Source organism: Pagrus pagrus (genome assembly GCF_965226575.1).
Source record: "Pagrus pagrus genome assembly, chromosome: 7".
Taxonomy (NCBI): Eukaryota; Metazoa; Chordata; class Actinopteri; order Spariformes; family Sparidae; genus Pagrus; species Pagrus pagrus.
Window position 1 is genome coordinate 14,254,639 of NC_140191.1, and position 13,259 is coordinate 14,267,897.

The window sequence follows — 13,259 nt, forward strand, 5'->3', positions numbered from 1 at the left end:
CATCATGAGCACACCGTGAGGGGCATGCACGCACAGTTCCCCCAGTTCAAGACAAACAAACAGATAAGAAGACAGTTTGATGAGAAAAAAATATTCCCATAGTAGGTGAAAATTGTGAGTTAAATAAATATATTTTAAAAAATCATAATCATAATGTAATGAAATAAAAAAAGTCGAAATTTTGAAATAGAAAGTCGAAATCATGAGGTAAAAGTCATAATTATGAGGGGAAAAGTCAGAATAAGATAAAAGTCATAATTATGAGATTAAGAAATTACAATAATTCATGACTGTTATATAAAAAGTTAAAATTATTAGATTTCAAAGTAAAACAATAAAAAAGACGAAATTATGAAATAAAAAGTCCAAATCATGAAATAAATAGTAACAATTATGCGATAAAAAGTTATAATAATGAGATAAAAAAGGATACAAATAAAAAGTCATAATTATGAGGGAAAAAGTCAAAATTGGATAAGTCACAATTGCTTTATAAAAAGTAAAACGTATGAGATACAAAGTCGAAATTATAAAATAAAAATTCCAAATCATGAAATAAAGAGTAGAAATTATGAGCTAAAGAGTCATAATAATGAGATAAATGGTCCAAAATATGGGAAATCCTAAATTTTAAATAAAAAGTCAAAATTGTGAAATAGAAACTCCAAATCATGACTTTAAAAGTAGAAATATGAGATAAAAAAATCCAAATTATGTAACCGCTTATCCTTTGCAGTGTGGGGGGGCTCATCCTGACATTAACCCTTACCCAGTAGTCAAAAATGATGGTAAGTCATAATTATTATATAAAAAAAAGTCAGATTTATGACGTTAAAAAGTAAAAATTATGAGGTAAAAAGTAAAAATTACATTCTTCTACATGCTTTGATTAAAACTGCCACAAGGCTCTTTTTGTTTATTCTGGTGCCCCATGTGGACAAAAGTGGAAAGAGCACCACCACCTCCTGTAGTATAGATCTCGATCTAATGCATACTGTGAGGGGTAGGTCATTGAACTACATGCCAGGTTATGTGCCTTAAGCACTCTGTCATGGAGCAGCACAGCATGGTTCAAATTGTTGCACACACACACACACAAATAGGCTCACAAAAAAAGCGTGTTGTGACAAAGGCCTAGGTTCAGCAATGGCTGATAGAAATGTATTTCAGACTGATACTTTTTATGCTTTGAGTACATTTCAGAGCCTGTACTTTCTTACTTTTTCTTGAGCAAAGAAACTCAATCAGTACTTCTACTATTACCAGAGTCGTTTTTACACATATATTGGTACTTCAACTTGCTTAAAGATTGTATGTACTGTTGGCACCTCTGTATTTACTTTAGAGGAAAGAACAAATAAATTATGAAACAAAGCAAAGAAAACCAAGCCCAGATCTCACTGCTGGGTGTGGTGTATGATTGAAAGGTAGAGACAACTCTCTGATCTAAAACCCAATGTTTTTTAAATGGAAATGGAGGCGAATGGAACTGTAAGGTGTTAAAATAAAAGTTCTACCCAGCACAAATGACATGATTCAATTTTTATTTTATTTTAGAAATGAATTTGTGTCTTATATGAAAAGTTGTATAGGCTAAATGTATATTTTATTTGAAAAGCAAATTACATTAAATTGATCCTGTAGAGAGGCCTTGTGTCAAACATTACATATTTTCTGTAATTCAATTTCTTTAATTCAGTTCAATCTAGAACACAAGTTTCTGGTTTCTGGGAAATAAATGAAGCTGCCATGAGCAGTTTGGTTTACAGCCCCCCGAGCAGGTTAAACCTGCCATGGCTCCTGTTTTGTCTTTCTTCACCTCTGTGGTGTCGGCTGTGAGGCTTTGGACATTCATGTTTTCTAAACAGGATAATCAAAATAAGTTCTTCTTTAGGGAAGTTGTAAATCTGTAAAGATGATTTTAAAGGGATTTCTGCTGAGTGGATGTGCAGTAGTTGGATCAGATTTGACCAAGGTTTCCTTCTCAGAACGTAATGTGGCTGGAGTACTGGTGCAAGTTGGAGCACTGAATTGTTTTCATTTAGTACAAATTAACTAGTTCAAGAAAGGTCTGAAGCAATGTGGACAACGTTATTCTTCATTTTATATTATATTTATAACTGCACATAACTTAACAACAAATGTCATACTCCTGGAAAGTAACACCACCCTTGTTGTAGTCCAGCTTGCAGAATAAATTGTCCACTCCAAGAAAAAAAAAACGTTGAAGGTGAGGTTCACCCCAGGCGCCATGCAAGCTAGGACTGCCACTGCATACATAACATGTTTTCCACACACCTGTACTGCCTGGCTCACCTGTAATTAAGCTGGCTGCATACCATGCTCTGGTTCTGGTCTATTATTTGCTCATTCTTCCTTTTACACACACTGTATCACACACTCACGCATACCAACACTACTGATATTACTGATTTCCACATTTTGTTAATTTGTAGTTTGACCCTTCAAGGTGACGTTTTGTGTGAGCTTCCTTTTTTGTTACAAGACAGAGACAACTTGTATCTAACTGCAGCTAAACTCTGTAAATCACCTCCTGGCTAGATTCCCTGTTGTCAAACAGGCCGCAGTTGCTCTTGGTATATCCAATCAGGACTGTTGTGCGTGGCCATGACATCACTCACTCACTCACTCAGACATCACTGTGCTGTGCCTAAACACCCATGTTTCTCCTTTCTCATCAGGCTGGCACACTCAGGCTGACACACCTGCAGCAGATCAAGATCATTACAGCCCAATTACCAGCCTGCTGTATAAGCCAGCCAGTTCAGTTGCTCTAGGAGACACAGAACCAGCAACACCTTAGTCCCACAGTATGATTTGTTAAACACCCTTTTCTTTCAGCAATCTTTAACTTAGTTATTTTATTTTGGCCTGGAGATGGCTGGCAGTCCTTCTTTTCACTTAGTTTTTAGTTTATAATTTGGTTTTGTTAGGGGGGGGCAGCTTTGACGTCCCTATAGGGGGTGGCCTGGTTCCCCCCTCCATTTTGCTGAGTTGGCTGGCATCTCCAGGTTCCTTCTGGTTTGATGATTTCTCACTCGGTAAAGTATTTATATTGTAGTTCTGCTATGGTTTCATAAAGGATGTTTATTGTGGGAACAGTTGGTTAATAAAACCTGTGAAAATGTTCTATTTTCTGGTGTCCTTCTTTTATGTTGAGGTCTCCAATTTGAGCCACTGTTACTTTATTTAATTGTTTGGAGGCCGTAACAAGGACAGAGAACTGCATAAAGAGGATGTCATGTCTGCTCTGCAACGTGCAGAGAGCAGGATCCAGGATGCAGGATGTTTGCTGCTATGTTTGCTATGTTTACTGCTGTGCGTTCATAGGCAGAGAGGAGGGTGGGGATGGCTAACTGCAAAATGGACACGAAGTTAGCTAATACACGGACAATGCTTTAATGCCAAACGATCCACTGTAATTTTCAGAGGCTAGGCTAAGAAACAAAGATTTCAAATTTTCAAGATCACGGTGGTCAAAATAGGCCCACCAACAGGCTGCAGTTTCATTTAAAAGATATAAATCACTCCCCATCACATAGTGGTAACTGAAAGTTATTCAAGTATTTGATTCAAAGCAGTTCGACTAAAGGAGCTCAGGAAAACTAACGTCAAGTAGGCTGTTCTATTTTGAATGACAGAGGTGAATATAAAAGAATAACATTTTAGAAATGTCTTATTTGTTCATTAACACGATACAGATACTCTGCAAACTCAGGCAAGTGACCCTCTCGAAGTGGAGTGGAGAACTGAAGTGGACAATTTCTTCAGTGTGCTGGATAACAACAAGGAGTTTATCGCTCTGGCAGCAGCCCTCAGCAGGATCTGCACTTAGAAATAAATACTTTAATCCCATTACTTCAAAACATTCTTGCCCTTCGTTAAGTTGTACCCCTGCAACTTCCACCTGTATTTCAGCCACATATAATATGTGAGGGTCATGTGTTGAGAAGGAAAACATGTCAACTTGTTCTGAGAAAAAAATCATCAATAAAGAATGGAGAGTTGTTTAAAAGTCAATTAAGAATACTTTACGTCATTATCTGCATGTATGTGGAATGACTGTCAGGGTTAGTGGCAAAACATGAATGACAGATGGGTCTGAATAACAAAATAACGAGAAAGACGTGTCCAAAGCCTCACAGGTGAAGAAGAGTCAAACAGGAACCATGACTGGACTAACCTGTTAGGGGGCTCTAATGACCCCCACACCTCAGTCCCTCTTTGCTCAGTTTGTCACTACCATGAGGCAGGCTGCTCATGGCAGCTTCAGTATATATCCAGACAACCAGAGACCAACCATTATCAACTCCTATTCAAAAATATAACTGGATACAAGTGAATTAAATGCATCTCTGTACAGTCTAACTTCATTTATTGCTCACAGACACATATGGGCTCACAAGGAGACAAAGGTGATGCTGTTATGTAAAAAAATCCTGATTTATCAATGATATTTACTCAGAGGTGGGATGTAACAAAGTACAAACACTTCATTACTGTACTCAAGTAAACCACTTCTAACTTTTACTCCCTCAATTTTAACACAAATATCTGTACTTAACAACAAATACAAAACAGGCTGAATATATAAATACCAGTTGAGCAAAATCTTATACAAGACACGGCCTCAAAATTATGTGAAACGGCCGCACCTGTTTGCTTTGTAAAGCAGCACCTTCTTTAGCAATTTCATTCAATAATTCTTAATTCTTCAAAATCAATACAGCAACACTTTTCACTATTGTCATGATCAATTAGTTGGTTTATTGATTCTAGCTCGATCTTTAAAACGTTGTCTGCATGTCTGCGATTAATCCATTTTTTTAAAGAATCATTTTAACATTACAGCTTTAATTCAGCCACTTTAAGTGAATAAAGAGAGCAAAGACTGGACTACACAGTCAACAGTATGTTCTTGTTCCAGAAAAAGGAAGACACGACAAAAACTTTCCTGACGCAGGAGGAGTAAGTAGGAAAGAAATGGCACGCTTTTAACACAGACCTGTAAATGTCTCTTTGATGTATTGTATATGTATACCTTAAATTGTAGTCAGGTAGAGTTGACAGTGTGGTTTTTCTTCCCCAGAGAAAGTTTGACCTGAATTATGCCTGTCAGGGTTACTGACTGAAACTCCACCCTTGTAATCATCACTTTGTGAAGCATCTTTATCTGCAAGTATGACCTGCAGCTTTCCTAAACTGGTGCTACTGGAACTTAGTTGTAAAGGAAAACAAGAAAGATTTCATTCTAGCATTGTCACTTTGACACTTTGTAAGTTTTTCTGGAGGGTGAAAACAAAGTAGAAAACATGCAGCACCATTGCATTAGAAAGCTGTGAATTCCTCTTTTACATATGTTTATGTTTCACAGTCTATTTACCCTTTTTCTCTGTCTTGATCTCACAAACGAAGCTGAACTGGACAATTTCTTCAGTGCGCTGGACAACAAGGATGATGTCAAAACATCCCAGGAGTTCATCACTGTCAGCGTGATCTGCACTCAGAAATAAATACTTGAACCACATTACTTCAAAACTGTCCTGCTGTCGTGAGATTATACCTAACAAAAACCCTGAGTGCTCTAACTTCCACCTGTTTTACAGCCACATATATAAAATGTACCTGTTAGAGTCACAGGTGTTGTGGAGGAAAACTTGGTCACATAATAATCATAGATGTCATTATGTTGACTTGAAATGTGCTGAGTTTGAGTATGAGAAAATTACCTTTAAAACCTTATCTGCATGTATGTGGAATGAATGACAGGGTTAGTGGCATTACAACTATTAAGTGACATGTCGAAGAAGAAGAAGAAGAAGAAGAAGAAGAAGAAGAAGAAGACGAGATACTTTGTTCATCCCATTTTAGGGGAAATTCTGTTTTTTTCGACCTATATCACATACATTTATGTATGGAGACTTGTAGCTTCCCTGAACTAACTGGTTTTAGTGGTCTGAAGAAGGGCTTGAGGGAAGGCAAGAAAAGACTTGAATTGTAAATATTTGGGGGAGAAAGGCGTGTCAACCGCTATATAAGAGGGTTTGTGTCCATGCTCTTCTCATATCCTTCACCTCCTCTCTCTTCATCATCACAGGTTGCCATCTAACTTTGGTAAGTGGAAATATTGCTTCAAAATATTTTCTGTGTCTTTATTTGAAAAAAGGACTACGGCAATACCAATCTTGCAATGACTTTATTTTAATAGTTGATACCTAATATGTAGTATTGAGCTTGATGGGGGTATTGTGTGAAGAGCTGCATCTAAAGAGAATAAAGCATATATTTTCGGGTTTTAACAACAATTTGAATATTTTACCACAAAAATCATGAAGTTGGTGAGAATGCAGTAAATAACAATAACCAAGGATTCTGAGGAAAAATCATTAAAAAAAAGAAAGAAAAGTTGTTTAAAAGGTCTACAGGCGTGCAGTGGACAGAGTGTGGACAGTGAGGAGTGGGGAGAAACAACCGGTGAAGTCAGTGTGCCAGCAGATGCATTGAGCTGTTGTAGTAAATGAAGACCTTCCTGTCACACCAAACTGACAATTTGCTCCATCAGTATTTGATCATGTCTCTTGTTTAAATATGTACTAGAAATGTTGAATTTACCCCTGAGGGATAGGGAAAAGACAGCAAGGCCACAAATGTGCAAAGGAGAAAAGCAATATAAGAGTTTAAGTCTGCGATGAATCATTTCAACATTACAGCTTTGCTTCAGTTGATTTTAAGTGAATAAAAGCAGTAAAACTGGACTACACAGTTAACAGTTTTTTCTCGTTCCAGCCACCATGTCATGGACAACGGAGGAAATTAGGGAAATGTTTAAGAAGTATACTGGAAACGACAAGACTTTGACCAAGGAAGAATTCCTCAACCTGGCCAAAACTGAGTTTCCTGAGGCAGAAGTAAGTAGAAAAGAAATGGCACGTTTTTAACAGAGACCTGAAAATGTCTCTTGTGTATGTGTATGTGATGTATTGCTGATGATTTACAATATATTTACAACTGCTATTGTTTTTGTTTCTTTAGATCACAACCATGGAAGAAGTGGATGAATTCATGGCCGGACTGGATGACAATTCGGATGGCGAACTGACTTTCAAGGAGGTTGTGAACCTTATAAGGGCCCTCTGCATGACGCACAGACCAAAATAAAAGTTTCTTGCCTTAATAGATTTGTACTGAATGCAAAAACTAAGCGCTTCAACTTGCATTAGTATTCTAGTCACATCTATTAAAGATATACATGTCATTATCAGAATGTTCTGAGAAGTAAAACTTGGTTAAACACACAGTTTTATCACAGATGGGTTACTTTGTTGGCTTGAGAGATGTGAAGGAAACATGCTGAATCTCTGTGAGTGTGCAACTGATTTTGAATATCAGAAATGATGAAAGAAGAAAGAAAAATAAATGTGGTCAAATTTGAGAATTGTTTTGCGCGTGTTCATTACCGAAATACAGATATTGTGCAAACTCTGGCATCTTATCCTCTGTGCTTCACATCTTCTCTGCAGAAATGCCTTTAAAATGACCTTTAAAACATTATCTTTCTTTTCATGTAACATGTTGACACAAGTTTTTCTGGAGGGTGAAAACAAAGTAGAAAACATTGCATTAGAAAGCTGTGAATTCCTTGAGCGCTCTAACTTCCACCTGTATTACAGCCACATATATAAAAGGTACATGTCAGAGTCACAGGTGTTGAGAAGGAAAACTTGGTCACATAATAATCATAGATGTGTTATTTTGTTGACTTGAAATGTGCTGAGTTTGAGTATGAGAAAATTATCGTTAAAACCTTATCTGCATGTGTGTGGAATGAATGTCAGGGTTAGTGGCATTACACCTATTACGTGACATGTTGCTGAAGAAGAAGAAGAAGAAGACATAATTTGTTAATCCCGTTTTAGTGGACATTCAGTTTTTTTAGACCTTTATACATACATTTATGTATGTAGACTTGTAGCTTCCCTTAACTGACTGATTTTACTGGTCTGAAGAATTTTTTAGGGAGAAAAGCTGTGTCAACCTCTCTATAAGAAGGTTTGTGTCCATGCTCTTCTCATATCCTTCACTTCTCACTCTACAGCAATACCCATTTTGCAATGAATTAATTTTGATACCTAATACGTTGTATTGAGCTTGGTGGAGGTATTTTGTGGAGACTGGTCTAAAAAGAATAAACAATATATTTTCAGGTTTTAACGACAACAATTTGAATATTATAACACAAAAATCATCATCAAGTTGGTGAGAATGCAGTAAATAACAATAACCAAGGGTTCTGAGGAAAAATCATCTAAAAAGAATGGGGAGCTGTTTAAAAGGTCTACAGGCGTGCAGTGGACAGAGCGTGGACAGTGTTTGTACGGAGCACAAAGTGCGAGCAGATGCATTGAGCTGTTGCAGTGAACGAAGACTTTCCTGTCACACCAAACTTGATCATGTCTCTTGTTTAAATATGCACTAGAAATGTAGAATTTACCCCTGAGGGATAGAGAAGAGACGACAAGGCCACAAATGTGCAAAGGAGAAAAGCAAAATAAGAGTTTAAGTCTGCGATGAATCCATCTTTTTTTAAAGAATTTCATGAGGGTCAGAATAACAAAATAGCTACAGAGACGTGCCTCACAGGTGAAGAAGAATAAAACAGGAACCATGGCCTGTTCTATGTGTGAAGCATCCAAATGCTGACATAATACTGTAGGTTCAACTATGGGATGGCTCCCTGAATGATTGGGCTAAGAGACTGTCACAATAGCAGATAATGTTTTAAAACAAGAGTTTAAAAGGCATTTCTGCTGAGTAGTTGTTAGTTGCGCGGTCGAGAGGGTCGGATTCCTGAGTTTGCACCATATCTGTATTTATAATGAACACACACAAAACATTTCTCAAATGTGACCTCATTTTATTTTGCTGTTTCATTCGTCACTTCTGATGTCAAAATCAGTGATACACACAAAGATTCAGCACATTTCCTTCACGTCTCTCAAGCCAACATAATAACACATCTATGATAAAACTGTGTGTTTACCAAGTTTTACTTCTCAGAACATTCTGATAGATGTGACTGTAACACTGGTGCAAGTTGCAGCATTCAGTTATCTATTTTTATTTAGCATAAATTTGATAAGGCAAGAAAGGTGTGAGCCAATGTGGCCAAAGTGTTTATTTCTTACGGCAGATCTCACAGAGGGCTAACACAAAGGTCCCAAACTCTCTGAAATTAACAACATCATCCCCGTCTCCATCCAGCATGTTGAAGAACCCGTCTACTTCAGCTTGGCATGAGGGCTAAAAAAAGGAAAAAGGGTTGTAAATAGATTGTAAATCATCAACAATACGTTGAAGAGGCATTCACAGCTCTCTGCTACTGTACATCTTTTCCACTTACTTGTATTGGAAAGCTGTCTTTCTTGAGCAGGTCACAGACTTCTTTCTTGGTCAAAGTCTTCATTACATGTTACACACACATATCTGTCCAATCTTGTCTTTGTTGAACTGTACCCAACTACAATTTCTGCTATTGTTAATTGATTTTATTATTTTTGTGAAATTATGCTGAATTAAACTACTCAGCAGATTATATATTAGTTAGAGAGAGCATTACCTTAAACCACTATTAAAGCTCTACTAATAGACCAGACAGAATCTTCCAGATAGTAGTAGTAGTATATCTAGATTTGATACTTTCAAAGTACATTTTTCAAGGGTATACCAATTTCTTTCCTTACGGTTTCTCTTCAGCATCATATCATTCGATGAGATGATAGCCACCTAAAGTGCTGGTGCATGCCAGGGTTGGGTAGTCTTTTACAGACTTAACCAAGAAATGTATTGATAGATTTGGTTGCATCCCTAAATCTAATTATCCCTTTTCACTGTCCCAATGTTCTGCTTTTGATGACATCACATCACTAAGTGTTGCTGTATTGATTTTGAAGAATTGCTATTGAACTGAATTGCTGAAGCAAACAGGCGCTGCAGTTTTACATAATTTCGAGGCCCTGTCTTGTGTCAAGTTTTGCTGAAATGGTATTCACAGAGTCCTAAATAAACTGTTTTGACTGTACTGAGATTAATTCCCTTGAATCCAGTTATATTCCACAATAGGAGTTGGTAATGGTTGGTCTCTGGTTGTCTGGATATTTAATGAGGCTGCCATGAGCAGCCCGCCTCGTGGTAGTAACAAACTGAGCACAGAAGGACTGAGGATGTGTGCAGTCATTAGTGCAGTCCCCTAACAGGTTAGACCAGTCATGGCTCCTGTTTTATTCTTCTTCTCCTGTGAGGCTTTGGACACACCTCTCATTCAGGCTTTCTACAAGATAAATTGTTGCTTAAAGTCAGTTCTTCTTGTCCTTCAGAAAGAATTGTTTGATTCTCTCCACAACACCAAGGGGAAATAAATACCATGAACACTTTTCAAATTCAAACACAAGGGGGCGGCACTGGATGCTGTGTAAAGCATCTGTAGCGGTTAACCCAGTGGTGAGCATACTGCAATGGTGGACTCGGACAATAATTCAAGTCCTGGCCAATCTCCACTGTCAGTCTGTTCACAACCACTTACAGTGTTTCTGTCTTATTATTCGTGCAAAAACAGCTACATGTCTTCAGTTTCAAGAGTTAGTCATTTGCACTTTGTGCCTAAACAAACTTAATAAACAAACTCTTAGTTTTCATGACTCAATAAACTGAATAAACGAATACATATTTCTGAATTTGTATTATTACCTCATTAATATTGTAAATATTAAATTCTGAGTTTAAATTTCTTCTCCAAAACTACATAGTGCACTTTAAGTCAATACATTTCTGCAAACTTCAACACTGGCTAGACTCTGCAGGCCAAACAGCTTGCCAGGCCACTGGGATTTCTCCTGGTGCTCGCTATAGCCAACAAGTGTGTAAAGTTTACCATTTCACATTAGTTTGATGGAAATGGAACGAGCTGCTTATATGGCTTTGAGTTATATTTTTATACATCCTCTATGTAAGCCAGTCTGGTTTTAAGGGATTCAATCTGAAAAGCAGTTTGCCTCTCCATCAGTGTTATTTCCTGTTTTATGTGTGAAGCAAGCATCCAGTTACATAACAGCCTGCTGTAGGGAAGAACATAGTCAATCGAGCCAGTGGGTAAAATGAGCCACCCGCTTTATCTAGGTAACCATAAACAGAGATTAGTCATGTGATCGCTAATTAAGGAAGTACACTTGACATTTTTATATCAGTATGGACAAGCTTAAGAGCAGCTTCAGCAACAGACTCCTTCAACCCCCCTGCTATCTATCTATCTATCTATCTAAACAGTTACTGTGAACCCCTGGAGGGCTGAATTTATACCCCATGCTCATTTTACCCCCATCTTGGAACAAACTGTGCCATGGGACTACTTTTTCTTGATTGGTCATTGTTCTGAAATCATCATAACTTGTTTTAATTTTCATGGGTACACAACAACCTGAGGTATATATAGTAACTATTATTTGAAACAAACACACTTTTATCATTTATCATCATCATATGTAAAATGTGGCTCATCTTACCCTGTTCTCCCCTGTGTTTAGCTATGGGATGTGCTCCCTGAATGATGAGCTAAGAGACTGCCACTTACATTAACATGTTGTATGAAAAGCTAAATAACGTTATAATGAACACACACAAAACATTTCTCAAATGTGACATTTATTTTTGTTTCTTCATTCATCACTTCTGTTATTGAAAAATTAGTGATATACACACACAAATTCAGCACATTTCCTTCACGTCTCTCAAGCCAACATCATAAAACATCTGTGATAAAATTGTGTGTGTTTACCAAGTTTTATTTCTCAGAACATACTGATAATGACAAGTATATTTTAATGTATGTGACTGTAATACTGGTGAAAGTTGGAACACTGAGTTTTTTTTTATTATTTAGCATTCATTTAGTAAGACAAGAAAGTTGTGAGTCAACATGGCCAAAGTTTTTATTCCCCAGCGCAAATCACAGTCAGAGCTGCTGCAAAAGACACAAACTCCTCAAAACTAACAACACCATCCCCGTCGTTATCCAGCGTCTTGAAGAATTTGTCCGCTTTGTCTTTGCATTCGGGCTAAAGAAAGAAAAACAGTAGGAGTTGTAAAAAGACTGTAAAACATCAAAAATATGTCAAAGAAACATTCACAGCTCTCTTTAGAAATCATGCTACATCTTTCCTACTTACTGCTGCCCCAGGAAACTCAGCGTGGAGCAATTCAGAGAGCTCTTTCTTGCTCAAAGATTTTGCGTTTCCATCTTTTCCGGCATGTTTGTTGAAGGATGTCCGGAGGAGTTCCATTGCTTTAGTGAGCTCTGGCATGGTGGCTGGAAAGAGAAAATATTGTTGACCATGTAGGCCATTTTTACATAGCTGTGGTAATGACTCAAGCTTCACTAAAACACATGAATTAAACTCTGCTGCTTTGGGACATCCAGTTAAAAGACTGGAAGATTGATGTACAGCTTGTGAAGATCAGGAATGTTAATGCACAACACACTTCTTTGTTTGTCTCATAACACACTTGGACTCAGTGCAGACAAAAACTCTTCTTCTCCCTTTGTTGCCTTTTCATCTTTCATGACATGATCAAGTAACCTAGATTTCCAGGATCCCCACCAATTTTCACATTTATCTATATCTGAATCATAACTCTTAGAAACTGACAACAGATTAAAATGTCCACACTGAAACTGACCACACCCAGAAGCACATTCATGACACATAATTCCACTGCACATATTAAACCCCAACTGTTTAGACAAATGAAGAGCAGCATAATGCACTAAAAATGCATAAAAAGCATAATGCTGTATTTTTCAAAAGGATAGTTAAAACATATCTCCACTTACCAAAGTTGGATGAAAAGCTGTGATGCTTGAAAAATTGGATGAGGAGGATTTGAGAAGAGAGCACGGACACAGACCTTTTTATATAGCAGAGGCCGACACACCCTTTAGCCCCCACCTTTCTTTCTGATTTTTCTCTCCTTTTTGTCTTTCCCTTTTCTCTCCAGAAAAAACGTATGACTGTGAAAATCGCAATCCTGGAATGTATTTCTTTTTGCTTTACCTCCAAAATAAGCCCATTTTAACCAGTAATACCAGTGTGGGAAATCTGTATCTAAAGGTATACGTAAACTCCTTTCGGTGTGCATGAAGGAGCATCACAGCTTCCACACTGATAATCTAAAAGGATTTTTTAAAG

At 37.4% G+C, this 13,259-nt stretch overlaps 2 long non-coding RNA genes across 2 annotated transcripts; one reads left to right on the forward strand and one right to left on the reverse strand.

The window, feature by feature from the left end:
• The first annotated feature begins 6,065 nt into the window (after window positions 1–6,065).
• On the forward strand, window positions 6,066–7,458 carry LOC311260516. Its single transcript, XR_014623031.1, has 3 exons — window positions 6,066–6,135; window positions 6,808–6,929; window positions 7,054–7,458. It is a non-coding gene; the product is annotated as an uncharacterized lncRNA (long non-coding RNA).
• Window positions 7,459–11,698: 4,240 nt separating this feature from the next.
• LOC311260517 lies at window positions 11,699–12,984 on the reverse strand. Its single transcript, XR_014623032.1, has 3 exons — window positions 12,905–12,984; window positions 12,240–12,379; window positions 11,699–12,128 (listed from the first exon to the last, which is right to left on the reverse strand). It is a non-coding gene; the product is annotated as an uncharacterized lncRNA (long non-coding RNA).
• Window positions 12,985–13,259: the final 275 nt, after the last annotated feature.